General features: G+C 51.6%; 1 long non-coding RNA gene across 1 annotated transcript; it reads left to right on the top strand.

Annotated features, from left to right (window-relative positions):
* On the top strand, nt 1-1,204 carry LOC107969008 (uncharacterized). Its single transcript, XR_001710614.4, has 2 exons — nt 1-136; nt 963-1,204. It is a non-coding gene; the product is annotated as an uncharacterized LOC107969008 (long non-coding RNA).
* The last annotated feature ends 12,968 nt before the right edge of the window (nt 1,205-14,172 follow it).

Below are 14,172 nucleotides of genomic sequence, written 5' to 3'. Positions count from 1 at the left end.
CCAGGTGGCGCTGGGGTTAGGGTTGCCGCCACGGAAGCCCAGCTCTGTGGACGCCTGCAGGGCGCCCTCACCGCCCGGGACGAGGGACCCAGCCCAGCCGCAGGGGAAGGACTGGGGCTCGCGGGGACGGAGGGCGGTAAGGATTGCTGGATACAACACGAACGCCCAATTAACGTTTTTGTTTAACGTGTTTTTTGTAGAGATGGGGTCTCGCTATGTTGCCCAGGCTGGTCTTGAACTCCTGGCCTCAAGCGATCCTCCCGCCTCGGCCTCCAGAGTAGCTGGGACTAGAGGCCTGAGACAGCACGCCCGGCTCAGTTAAGATTTTAAAACAGATTTGTTGAAATATAATGCACTTACTGTGAAATTCACTTATTGAAAGCTTACGGCTTTGCCGTATATTCGGAGATGGGCGGCCATGCTCACTATCTCATGTGACACCGTTTCTGTTGCCCCAGAAAGAAACCCCTTGCCCATGAGCGTTCACTCCCCACCCTGCCCACGGCCCAGCAAATCTGCTTCAGCCCCTATAGATTTACCTCTACCGCGTTGGGCATGTACTAAAAATTGTTTATCTGAAGTACAGATTTATCGGCATCCCATATTTTTATTTGCTAATTCTGGCCATCCTAAAGGTGGCATTGCTGGCTCTGACCAAGGAAGCCTCAAGCAGGCAGGCACGAGAGTCCATCCCTAGCCCTGCCTGGCCCCTCAGAGCCCATCCCTGGCCCTGCCTGGCTCCTCAGAGCTGTCCCTGGCAGGCTCCGGGCTCAGGTGCGCTGCCAGGAGGGGGGCAGTGAGGGCTGTTTTAGGTATAACAATCCTGGATATTTGCTGAGTATCTTGTCCGAATGGTTCCTCTTTCTGTATTTTCTAGCTTCCTCTGTATATTTAAAAATAGTCTTATTGGTGTGTTTCTTCACGACATTTCAATTTGTTGTTATCATTTCCCACAATTTCAGTGATGCAAGATGGTCCTTTCTGAGCAGAGCTCCCCTTGCTCAGTGCTCCTTTGTTTCACGTAGAAGATCTTCTTGAGGGGACTGTGTGGCCAGTGCAGCCCAGGCCTCCCCACCCTGCATGGTTCAACAGAAGAGCAGCTGACGCAGGGGGCCCTCAACATGCTCACCCAAAAGTCAGCGAGATTCTGCACCGGCCCACTAGCCTTCCAATTGTAAACTAAAAATAAAATCTTGGCCAGGCACGGTGGCTCATGCCTGTAATCCCCGCACTTTGGGAGGCAGAGGCAGGTGGATCACCCTGAGGTCAGGGGTTCGAGACCAGCCTGGCCAACATGGCAAAACCCCGTCTCTACTAAAAATACATAAAAATTAGCCAGGCGTGGTGGCACACACCTGTAATTCCAGCTACTCGGGAGGCTGAGGCAGGAGAATCGCTTGAACCTGGGAGGCAGAGGTTGCAGTGAGCTGAGATCGTGCCACTGCACTCCAGCCTGGGTGACAGTGAGACTCCATCTCAAAAAAAAAAAAGAAAAAAAAATCCTAAGCCCCCCAACTACTGAAAAGACCCCTCTTGGCCAAGGGGTCCCAGAGACACCTTAAAAACTGAGTTTCCAGCCAGGCGTGGTGGCTCACACCTGTAATCCCAGCACTTTGGGAGGCCAAGGCGGGTGGATCACCTGAGGTCAGGAGTTCGAGACTAGCCTGGCCAACATGGCAAAACTCCGTCTCTACTAAAAATACAAAAAAATTAGCCAGGTGTGGTGGTGGATGCCTGTAATTTCAGCGACTCAGGAGGCTGAGGCAGGAAAATTGCTTGAATCTGTTTCAGTGAGCCAAGATCGCACCACTGCACTCCAGCCTGGGCAACAGAGTGAGACTCCATCTCAAAAAAATAGCCAAAAAACTGAGTTTCCAGCCGTGACGGGATGGTAGGTCAGAGGCACCTCATTCTACCCCCTCCCTTGTGTGGTTTAGACAGAATTGACTGGTGTTCATGTTAAAATAGAGATCATAAGACTAAGAACAGGCTCTGTGGCAATAAAATACCAAATTATAAACAGGACCTCAGGCCAGGCCTGGCGAAAGTAAGTCGTGCATCCCTGCACGTGAAGAATTAACTCTGTTCTAAAGGCCGCAGGTTTCTCTTTTTCTGTAGCAGCTAAACAAGCACTAGCCTCAAGATAAGCAGCATTGAAACAACCACAGCTCCTCCCCCTGCCGACCCTGACCCCACACCCCTGCTCCGCCAGCCCACCCTGACCCCACACCCCTGCTCCGCCAGCCGACCCTGGCCCCACACCCCTGCTCTGCCCGCCGACCCTGGCTCCATACCCCTGCTCCACCAGCTGACCCTGGCCCCACACCCCTGCTCCACCAGCCGTAACTAGAGCTTTCCTTGGACAAGAGACTCATTTCAGTAACTTTTCCCTGATAAGAGACCTTGACCATAGACGGGTTCTGGCTGGTTTACAGAGATTGCAGCCTCATGTGCCTGAGGTATACCACCTAATTGTAATACGTTTACATGTTGCCTTCACCCCAAGGTGAACATGGGTCATATGTAACATGCATGTTTATCCAGCACACGTGTCCGAATAAACATGCATGTATATTCGCAACGCCTCCTGTAACTTGTTGAGTATGTATGCCTGACCAACCCATTCGGCTTACATTCCTGTCTCACCGCACCCTCCCTCCAAGTACCTGTCTCTGGCCTTAGGCTGGAGGCCACACTTCCCAGCCTGTCAGAATGGCCACCTTACAGGCTATAAGACTTTATAAGAAGTAAAGTCTCCTTTCTGAATGTATAGATCTTGTGATTTTTAACTTAACACAATCCACAGCCAGTTTCCTTCTTTTTTATTTTTATTTATTTTTTTTGAGATGGAGTCTTGCTCTGTCCCCAAGGCTGGAGTGTAGTGGCGCGATCTCTGCTCACCACAACCTTTGCCTCCCGGGTTCAAGCGATTCTCCTGCCTCAGCTTCCTGAGCAGCTGGGATTACAGCCAGTTAATTTTTGTATTTTTAGTAGAGATGGGGTTTCGCCACGTTGGCCAGGCTGGTCTCGAACTCCTGACCTCAGGTGATCCATCTGCCTTGGCCTCCCAGAGTGCTGGGATTACGGGTGTGAGCCACCGCACCTGGCCCTTCTTTCTTTCTTTGGCTGGGCCTCCCGAAGAGGGTCCCAGGTGTAGAATATGGTCAGAACAGGCAAGGCCCCTCTGATTTCATCTGTTTCTTTGTTACTCAGCCATCCTTGCTGTCATTCCTCTGACTCGTAGCCAGCCCTTCCACTGCGTTTTGTGTACATGTGTTTTTTCCATCTCGAGATGGTAGATTTAAATGGCCATTGTTGTTACCACTATTAGCAAGCTAGGAACGACAGGGGAGAGCCTTAACCTGCTATGGGAGCAATCGGGAACCTACAGCAACTTTTTCCTTTTTATTTTTAGATAAATGTTTTATTTTAGAATAGATCTGGGTTTCCAGATAAGATGTGAAGATAGATAGGAGGGCACTCTTGTTAACATCTGACATTAGTTTGGTGTTTGTTAGGTAATTAATGAGCCAATACTGACACATTGTAATTGACTAAGGTGTGCACTTGATTCCTATTGCCTCAGTATCACCTGCTGTCCTTTTCCTGTCCCAGGAGCCCATCCTGGACACTCAGTCCTCGGGTCTCAGGCTCCTCTCGGCGTCTCTCATGTTTGATGACCTTGGCAGTTTTGAGGAGCGCTGGCCAGGTGTGTCGGAGGGTGTCCCTCTGTGGGGATTGGTCTGATATCTTTCTCCTGGTTACACAGGGGATATGGGTTTTGGGAGGAAGACCGCAAGGTTGAAGTCCCGTCCTCATCACAGCCTATCAAGGGTGTATGCTCTCCCCCTGCCGGGTCACAGGTGGGGCTGGCCTGGGTCACCTGGCCCATGCGGAGCCTGTCAGGTTTCTCCACCACGAAGTCCCCCTTTCCACATGGTGCCCTTGGTGGGGAAGTCAGTATTTGCAGCACCCAAGGAAGGCGTGGGGGTTAGGCTCCCCTCCTTAGGGGCAGAGTGTCTACATGAACTACTTGGAATTCCTTTGTGATTCATCTCTCCTCCCCACTTATTTATTTACTCAGTCATTTCCTTATATCGGTACGGACTTGTGGAGATTTATGCTGTAAGTTATGAGCCAACACGGTGCTGGTTTTGTTTTTTGATCACTTCTTCACCTTCTAACTATATTACCAGGGCTTCCACAGCTAAATGCCACAGCCTGGGCAGCTTAAACAACAGGTGTTTCTCTTCTCACAGTTATGGAGTCTGGACGTCTGAGATCAGGCTGCCGGCAGGGTGGGTTCCTCCTGAGGCCTCTCTGTGGCTTACAGACAGCACCCCTGCGTCCACCTGTGACCTCTCCCTGCATTCTCATATAGCCTGTCTGCATGCTCACGTGGCCTCTCCCTGCGTCCTCACATGACCTTTCCCTGTGTCCTCATGTGGCCTCTCCCTGCATGCTCACGTGGCCTCTCCCTGCATGCTCACGTGGCCTCCCCCTGCATCTTCATGTGGCCTCTCCCCTGCATGCTCACGTGGCCTCTCCCTGCATCCTCACATGACCTTTCCCTGTGTCCTCATGTGGCCTCTCCCTGCATGCTCACGTGGCCTCTCCCTGCATCTTCATGTGGCCTCTCCTCTGTGTGCTCATGTGGCCTCCCCTGCATACTCACGTGGCCTCTCCCTGCATGCTCACTCCTGGTGTTTCTTCCTGTTCTCATAAGGACAACAGTCTTGGCTGGGTGTGGTGGCTCATGCTCGTAATCCCAGCACTTTGGGAGGCCAAAGTGGGAGGATCACTTGAGTCTAGGAGTTCAAGACCAGCCTGGGCAATACAGTGAGACCCTGCCTCTACTGAATAAAAAAAAAAGACACCAATCTAATCAGATCAGGGCCCCTGACCCTCATGACCTCATTGAACCTTAATCATTTCCTCAAAGGCTCCATCTCCAAATGCAGTCACATCGGGGGCTAGGGCTTCCACCTGTGATTTGGGGGCAAAGAAATTCAGTCCATAACACTAGCACTGCAAGGCACTCAGGATCATCTTGTGTATTTGCTGTTCCAGTCCTCAAATCAGCCACTTAGCCAAGGACCTGTGGTTCTTTTCACTGGAGAAGGGTCTTAGAGACCAAGATCTGAAGGCTAAGTATGCTCATTGCTTCTCAGCTGACAGAACAAAGAGATAGATGTGTGTATACGAAGCTGTGTGTATACACATCTGTTTGTACACATATCCAGAAGTAGCTACATTAAGCATGAAATTATACCAATGTCTCTAATTCTGTTACCACATGGATCATTCTAGCCTTTCCATTTGTTTATCTGGAAGCTCCCATTCCCATAGTGAGAAACCTGACCCCTACCACCTGCCACCACATACTCAGTTTTTCACTTCCAGAGTAGATGTATAGTGGTTTCAGAATTATTAGCTGGTATCCTCATGGGAAATGCCTTTATCACCTAGAGGAAGTGTTGACATCCTCTGTCTTTAGTCCTACAGACTCCACGCGTGTCCAAAGTTACTTAGGTCAGCACCCTTCCGTGAGGCTCTCTGTGACCTGGGTGAGGCAGGTACTGCCCAGGCATCAGGCCTAACTCCTCCCCTGGCTCTGGAGGAAAGGACACCATCCTGCTGGGAGCGGCTGTCCAAGTCACAAATGAGGGCAGTGGCAAGGACACATCATTCCTCCTGCATGGAGCGCTGGCTTCTCAGCCATTGCAGACAGTGCACCCATGCAACTGTAATGCAGTTAGAGTCTCTTGTCACAGTCTGAATTCCATGCTTGGATCCTCCATCTCCCAAGTGATTAAATTTGCACACCTTAAGGCCAACTCTCTCTCCTGTACAGTCTATGGATTTTGACACGTGTAGTTTTGTGTATTCCGCATTATAGTAGAATACTACCACATTATAGTAGAATACTACACTATCATGTAGAATCGTTTCACTGCCCTAAAATCCTGTGTTCCACCTGTTCACCCCTCCCTCTCTCCTCTTTTTTTTTTTTGAGACAAGGTCCCACTCTGTCACAGAGGCTGGAGTGCAGTGGTGTGATCTCGGCTCACGGCAACCTCTGCCTCCTGGGTCCAAGCAATTCTCTTCCCTCAGCCTCCCGAGTGGCTAGGATTACAGGTGCCCAGCACCACGCCCGGCTAAATTTTTATTTTTTTATTTTTTATTTTTTTAGTAGAGACAGGGTTTCATCATGTTGGCCAGGCTGGTCTCAAACTCCTGACCTCAGGTGATCTGTCCGCCTCGGCCTCCCAAAGTGCTGGGATCACAGACGTGAGCCACCGTGCTCGGCCTCCGACTGGCTTCTTTCACCCTCATTCACAATTCACGCATGCCTTGGTGTGGCGTGCTGGCACCTTCTATCTTATGTCATTGAATGGATGTACTGATACCAAAGAAAGGATATCTCGGTTGCTTCCAGTTTGGACAGTTGTGGACAATAATGAATAAAGATGCTATAAACATTCACATGAAGATTTTTGTACAGGCATAAGTTTTCAACCCAGCTGAGTAAATGCCAAAGAGCACGATTGCTGGATCGTGTGTCTCTGAGGCCGTGTGAACCAGGAGCACGTCATTGGGCATTTTGTCCTGGTCATAGACTCAGCCACTGAAGTTTCTCCATCATATATGTGGTGGTTGTGGACATGGGTGTCTAACCTGTACCATTGAAAAGTATGTCTATTGTGCTAAGAGCTTTTTAATCATAAACAAAGTAGGTGAAATCAATTATATTCCATCTAATGCTTTTCTATGCCTGAGTTAGAGTTCTTCTGTAGCATATTGGCAGAACAAATTGCACTGATATCGTCTGATATTAAACTAGAGAAACTCAGACCATGAGGTCCAGTTAGCCAATATTTTATTTCAAATTTTTTCTTTTTTCTTTTCTTTTTTTTTTTAGAGAGAGGAGCTCACTCTGTCACCCAGGCTGGAGTACAGTGGCACGATCACGGCTCAGTGCAGCCTCAAACTCCTGGGCTCAAGTGATGTTCCCGAAATCAGCAACTCAAGTAGCTGGGACTGCAGGTGCACGCCACCACGTTGGCTAATTTTTTTATTTTTTCATGGCGACAAAGTCTCACTATGTTTTGCCCGGGCTTAATTTTTAGTTTTTTTTTATTTTAAGTAGAGACAGGGTCTCACCATGTGTCCCAGGCTAGTCTTGAACTCCTGGGCTCAAGTGGTCCCTGCCCTTTCAGCCTGCCAAAGTGCTGGGATTACAGGCATGCGCCACTTCACCTGGCCCCTAATATTTTATTTCGTATTTTCTGCACCTAAAATCCGGAGTGAAACGGGCCTCTCATGTTCTGCTTTTGTCTGTTCTTGTTGGTTTGGAGTTGCTATCGTCCTAGCCTTATAAAGTGGGCTGGACACATCCCACTCTTTTGACTTTCTGGAAAGTTTTGTCCAAGACAGGAATCAACTGGCCCCGGGAAGCTGAGTGGAACTCACTCAAACAGCAGCCTAGGCCCCGTGCTGGAGGAGGGGAGGGCCCCAACATTAATCTATTCAGTTTTTTCCCTTTGTTTTGTTTTGTTTTTCTCATTTTATAGTTCTCTAGGAATTTAGCAACTTCATGTGGGTTTTCAATGTTATTGGTTTGTAAGTGTTTCCAATTCTATTATTTAAAACTCTGCAGTCCCTTCCTTTCTTGTGTTTTGTTTGTGCTGTCTTGCGTTTTCCTTTCTTCATTCCTGCAGGGTGCTTTCACAGGGTCATTCCTCCCATGCCCCAGCTTTTGGGGTTTTTTTTGTTTTTTGAGACAGAGTCTCACTCTGTTGCCCAGGCTGGAGTGCAGTGGCACAATCTCGGCTCACTGCAACCTCTGCCTCCTGGGTTCAAGCGATTCTCCTGCCTCATCCTCCCGAGTAGCTGGGACTACAAGCCCAGCTAATTTTTGTATTTATTTATTTATTTATTTTTGAGATGGAGTTTCGCTCTTTTTGCCTAGGCTGGAGTGCAATGGCACAATCTTGGCTCACCACAATCTCCACCCCCACCCCTGTTCAAGTGATTCTCCTGCCTCAGCCTCCCGAGTAGCTGGGATTACAGGCCTGCATCACCATGCCCGGCTAATTTTGTATTTTTAGTACAGACGGGGTTTCTCCATGTTGGCCAGGCTGGTCTCGAACTCCTGACCTCACGTGATCCACCTGCCTCGGCCTCACAATAGTGCTGGGATTACAGGCGTGAGCCACCGCGCCCGGTCCAGTTTTTGGGTTTTTAATCCTCATTGTTCCCTCTCCCTCCCCCACTGCTTTCTGCCTTTTTTTTTTTTTTTTTTTTTTTTTGAGACAGAGTCTTGCTCTGTCGCCCAGGCTGGAGTGCAGTGGCATGATCTCGGCTCACTGCAACCTCCGCCTCCCAGGTTCACGCCATTCTCCTGCCTCAGCCTCCTGAGTAGCTGGGACTACAGGCACCTGCCACCACGCCCAGCTAATTTTTTGTATTTTTAGTAGAGATGGAGTTTCACCATGTTAGCCAGGATGGTCTCGATCTCCTGACCTTGTGATCCGCCCGCCTCAGCCTCTCAAAGTGCTGGGATTACAGGCGTGAGCCACCAGGCCCGGCCTGCTTTCTGCCTTTTTAATTTTTTCCTCTTTGTTCCTTTGGGTCTGCTCTGACTTGAGTTGCCTGCCTTGAGTGGATGCTTCAGTGCTGCGTTAGAGCAGACAGAGCTGGTCTGGAGTCAGCTGCCTTCAATGCCTCCCTGTTCCTCGACGTCATCACAACTCTAACAGTTGTGCAGCTGTCCCTCCTTGAGCATCCCGCATCCTGCATCCCGCACTGTGCTGGGCTCTCACAGCAGCTCCTCTACCCGCCCCCAACTTCCAAGCATGTGCTCAGAGCTCTGTTTCAGAGGTCCCAAATCTTGCCTTAATTTGACCCAGAATGCCCTCAGCCTGCTCCAGCCCCAGGGACATACCTCCCAGTGGCCTCCCCAGGGAACATGCTTGGGACTGGCCAGGGCTACCCCGTGTTACCTGGTCACTCAGCTTGACCTCTAGAGCTCTGCCAGCTAAGTTGGGTGGGATGTTCTGCCTGGACGAGGCGGCAGAGAAAGGAGGTGGCCTGGGTGGACACCCTGGGGAGGAGGTGCTAGGGAAGTTCCCATGGCTGCCGATTCACTGGGTGGCCCCTGCAGAGGCCGTGCTCACTTGGGGCAGGTGGGAGGCCTCAGCGGCTGATGACTCATGCCCAGTCACCCCGCAAAGCTGTGAGATGCAGAGAAGAGGGATGTTGAGGGCATCTGGGCACAGACGCTCCCCAGCCGGCTGGGATGATGCCTGGGGCGCTGAAGAGCATGCAGGCTGGGCCTCTCTGCTGGCTCTGTGCCAGCCACGAGAGAGAAACGAGACCTCTGGGAGCTGGGGACAGGCATGACCCTTCCAGTTTTGCCCTGACCAGCCAGCAGCCAGGACTCATTGGTGGGAGGGGAATGGGGGGCAGCAGCCCCGGCCCTGATGGGGACCCCTCCAACTTCCTGCAGGCTGGGCCAGGGCCGCATCCACTGCACTCCTGTGGGCATCACCCCACCACCTGCCCACACCTCCAGTGGCAGAGGCTGCCGAGGAATAGCTCTCTGCGACCTGGGTGAGGCAGGTACCGCCCGGGCACCAGGCCTCACTCCTCCCCTGGCTCTGGAGGAAAGGACACCATCCTGCTGGGAGCGGCTGTCCCAAGTCACAAATGAGGGCAGTGGCAAGGACGCGTCATTCCTCCTGCATGGAGCGCTGCCTTCTCGGCCATTGCAGACAGTGTACTGATGGTGCCCTGTGTGCCCAGCCCTGCACAGGGAGGGTGGAACAGGGAACAGGGACTTCAGTCACTGCCGGTCACCCTGGAGAAGCTGACTAGGGGATACACGATTTGCCCAGGGCTGCCAAGCTAAGGACGGGCCCCAGGGCTGAGGGAGGGTGCTCCTGAGCCAGGGATGCAGGGCTGGGCCTGGGAACCCTGGAAAACCTCTGGACACAAAAACTGGGGCAGCACCCAGCCCAGGTGGCCCATCACCTCGTGGGCTAGGTGGGAGAAGGTGTGAGGGTCCAGGTACGGGGCAGGTTCCACCCCCAACAGGTTCACAGCTCAGGACTCAAAATGTCTGATGGGAACCAACTCCATCAGGGGTATGCAGCCCCCTGCCGTGCCATGACCACAGACGTGGGCCACCCTTAGCCCTACCCAGGGCCAGCGCAACCAAACCTTCCTCCCACCTGGCTTCTTCAAGGCTCACACCCTCACCTGACCAGGTAAACCAGCTGTGGCAGGAGCCACGTGCATGGAAAGCTCTCCCTCATAGCCAGCTGTTACCCTGGATGCTGCCAGGGCACAAATCAGGGCTGGGTCTGGGGCAGGGGGTAGGAGGTCTCCGCCTCAGCCCTACTGACTCATGGCCAGGCCATTCTCTCTGGCGGCAGCCACATCTCCCTGGGGAACGAAATTACCTCTGGTCCAGACCACTGGTCTCCAGCAGCCCTGAGCACTCCGAGTATCACTGAGCACTTGAAATGTGGCTTAGGAGCCTGAGGAACTGCTTTTTACTTTTATTTAATTAATTTAAATAACCACACGTGGTTGGCGGCTGCCGCATTGCACAGGGCACCTCTAGGGCAACCTCATTACAGTCCCAGCCTTCGTGGTGGCCTCGTCTGTGCCTGGGTTAAGTCGTGGGAGGTGGGACATGAACTCACTTCCGTTCCTTCCTGGCGTGGGCTGGGCATTGCTCGCCTCTGCCCAATTAGTCACCAGGGCTGGCTAGGAGCCCTGGGAACCTGAAGGGCTGATTTCCTCAGCTCTACCTGTGCACCTGTCTAACCCGAGCCCTGGGTGATCCCAGCACTTCCTGGAGTTACCCTTGGCCAGCAGGTGGGTGAGAGGTTTGCCCAACACACACACGCACACACATGCATGCATGCACACATGTGAACACGTGCACATGGACACCCGTGCGCACATGCACACAGACACACATGCACGCACACGTGCACACAGCACACACATGCACACACGGGCACATATGCACACATACGGACACACAGGCACGTGCTCACACACACAGGCACACATGCACACATATGGACATAGGCACACGGACACATGCACACACAGGCACACATGCACACATATGGACACATGCACACATGCTCACAACGGACACACATGCACACACAGACACATACACAGACATGGACACACATGAACACACACATACACGGGCACACATGCACACGTGCACACACATGTACACTTGTATGCACACATGCATACATGCTCACACGCAGGAACACATATTGCCTCTAGCTCCTGGAATACCACCCCCAGGTCCCACCTGGGAACCTCCACGCTGGCATCCTTCATCGGGCTGAGGTCCCCTCCCCCTGGAAGCTGCTGGAAGCTGCAAACCGCAGCCCCCCTTGTGCAGCTGTCAGTGGCCTTCACCTGTGCAGGGCTGGCTCATCCACCTTCATCACCCCCAGGCTCAGGGGCGGGGTGACATTGATGCCTTCAGGAAGCTGCAAGTGGTTCCTGCGGGGAGGGCAGGAGGTGAGGACCTCTAACCCAGCAAGGAAGTTGGCTCTGGACTCAGGGCTGCCTGGTGGGTTTTGGTGGTTGAATTTGGCTCTGGACTCAGGGCTACCTGGTGGGTTTTGGTGGTTGTTTTTGTTTCTGGGTTTTGTTTTGGTTTATTATCTTTTTTTGAGACAGAGTCTTGCTCTGCACTCTGTCGCCCAGGCTGGAGTGCAGTGGCGTGAACTCAGCTCAATGCAACCTCCGCCTCCCAGGTTCAAGGAATTTTCCTGCCTCTGCCTCCCAAGTAGCTGGGATTACAGGCATGAGTCACTGTGCCCAGCCTCTTGTTTTGTTGTTTTTGAGACAGGGTCTTGCTCTGGCCCAGGCTGGAGTGCAGTGATGCAATCTCAGCTCACTGAAGCCTCAAACTCCAGGGCTCAAGCAATCCTCCCACTTCAGCCTCCAGAGTAGCTGGAATCACACGCACGCACCACCACGCTGGGCTAAGTTTTGTATTCTTTGTAGAGATGGGGTTTCGCCATATTGCCCAGGCTGGTCTCAAACTCCTGTAGTCAGGCCATCCTTCTGCCTCAGCCTCCTGAGTAGCTTGAACTACAGGCGTGAGCCACCACACCTGGCTAATTTTTAATTTTTTTGTAGAGACAAGGTCTCACTAGTTGCCTAGGTTGGGTTTTTTTTTAATTTAATTAATTTTTTTGAGACGGAGTCTCACTCTGTCGCCCAGGCTGGAGTGCAGTGGCACAATCTTGGCTCACTGCAACCTCTGCCTCCCGGGTTCCAGCGATTCTCCTGCCTTGGCCTCCCGATAGCTGGGACTACAGGTGCGCACCACCACGCCGGGCTAATTTACATATTTTTTAGTAGAGACGGGGGTTTCACCTTTTTGCTCAGGCTGGTCTCGAACTCCTGACCTTGTGATCCACCTGCCTCGGCCTCCCAAAGTGCTGGGATTACAGGCGTGAGCCACTGCACCTGGCCTTTTTTTTTTTTTTAAATGTAGGCAAAATTCACATAACAAAATTCATCATTTTAACTATTTAAAAGTGTACAATTCAGTTAATTTTAGTATATTCGCAATATTATGTAACCCTCACCTCTGCCTAGTTCTGAAACATTTTCACCGTCTCGAAAGGGAAGGAAACCCCCTCCCGATTAGCAGTCACTCCCCACATCCCACCCAGCCCCTGAGGACCGCCGATCCAAGGTCTCTGTTGATGAATCTGCCTATTTTGCACATCCCGTGTAAATGGACTCACACAGTATATGGTCTTTTGAGACTTGCTTCTGCTGCTGCTGAGCATCATGTGCTTGCTTTTTTTTTTTTTTTTCAGACGGAGTCTCGTTCTGTCGTCCAGGCTGGAGTGCAGTGGCGCAATCTCAGCTCACTGCAAGCTCCGCCTCCTGGGTTCATGCCATTCTCCTGCCTCAGCCTCCCGAGTAGCTGGGACTACAGGTGCCCGCTGCCACGCCCGGCTAATTTCTTTTTGTATTTTTAGTAGAGACGGGGTTTCACCGTGTTAACCAGGATGGTCTCGATCTCCTGACCTTGTGATCTGCCCTCCTCGGCCTCCCAAAGTGCTGCAATTACAGGCGTGAGCTACCACACCCGGCCTCATTCTTATGACTGAATAATATTTAATTATATGGATATAGCACAATTTGTTCATCTGTTCATCAATTATAGGCATCCTGATGATGATAAATAGTGCAACTGTGAACATTTGTGTACAAGTTTCCGTGTGGATAGATGTTTTCAATTCTCCTGGGGCAGAGCCTGGGCGTGGAATTGCTGGGTATGTGGTAAGTCTATGTTTAAGCTTTTGAGGAACTGTCAGACTGTTTCAAAAGTGACTGCGCCATTTTACAGTCCCATCAGCAAAGCACACAGATTCCGGCTCAGGGCTGCCTTTAGGCAAGATGGTGCCTGGGCAGGATTTGAACTATAAAACACCTCTCTGGCTGCGGTGGGGACAGTGGCCTTGAAGGGAGCGAGAGTAGTCTTCACGTTGCGGGAGGTCAGCCGGGAAGTACATGGCTCAGATACCAAGTGGGGGCCGGGTGCGAGTCCCAGGAGGTCAGCCAGAGAGCACGTGGGTCAGACATGAAGTGGGGGGCTGGGCACACCAGGGCCCCATGGGAAAGGCAGGTGTTCATGCTCCCCCAGTGTCCTCCTGGCTCCCTGGGAAGTCCCTGTGTGTTTTCATTCCTTAACTGTGCTTATCAGGTGGTCTTTGTTCCAAAGTCATTCGCAAACAAGACACCAACAGTTTCCCACCACATGGCTCTACTCCTCACACTCTCCACCCGACAAGATGAAATCTGTAGAAGACATTGATCTCCCTTTCTCCCCTCTTCCCACTTTTTTTTTTTTTTTAAGTTTTGCCATCTGTGTAGTTCCTTGTAAAATTTTTTTTTTTTTTTGAAGACAAGGTCTTGCTAAGTTGCCTAGGCTGGTCTCAAACTCCTGGGCTCAAGTGATCCTCCTGCCTTTGCCTCCCAAAGTGCTGGGATTACTGGTGTGAGCCACCGTATCCAGCCTTCTTCACTTCTGATGGGAAGATTTCCACTCCTCACTGCTCCCTGCCTCCAGGTTGTAGTGCTAGCCTACGGATGAATTCC

Source organism: Pan troglodytes, chromosome 19 (assembly GCF_028858775.2).
Source record: "Pan troglodytes isolate AG18354 chromosome 19, NHGRI_mPanTro3-v2.0_pri, whole genome shotgun sequence".
NCBI classification, from domain to species: Eukaryota; Metazoa; Chordata; class Mammalia; order Primates; family Hominidae; genus Pan; species Pan troglodytes.
This window is presented reverse-complemented; position numbering and strand designations above follow the sequence as displayed.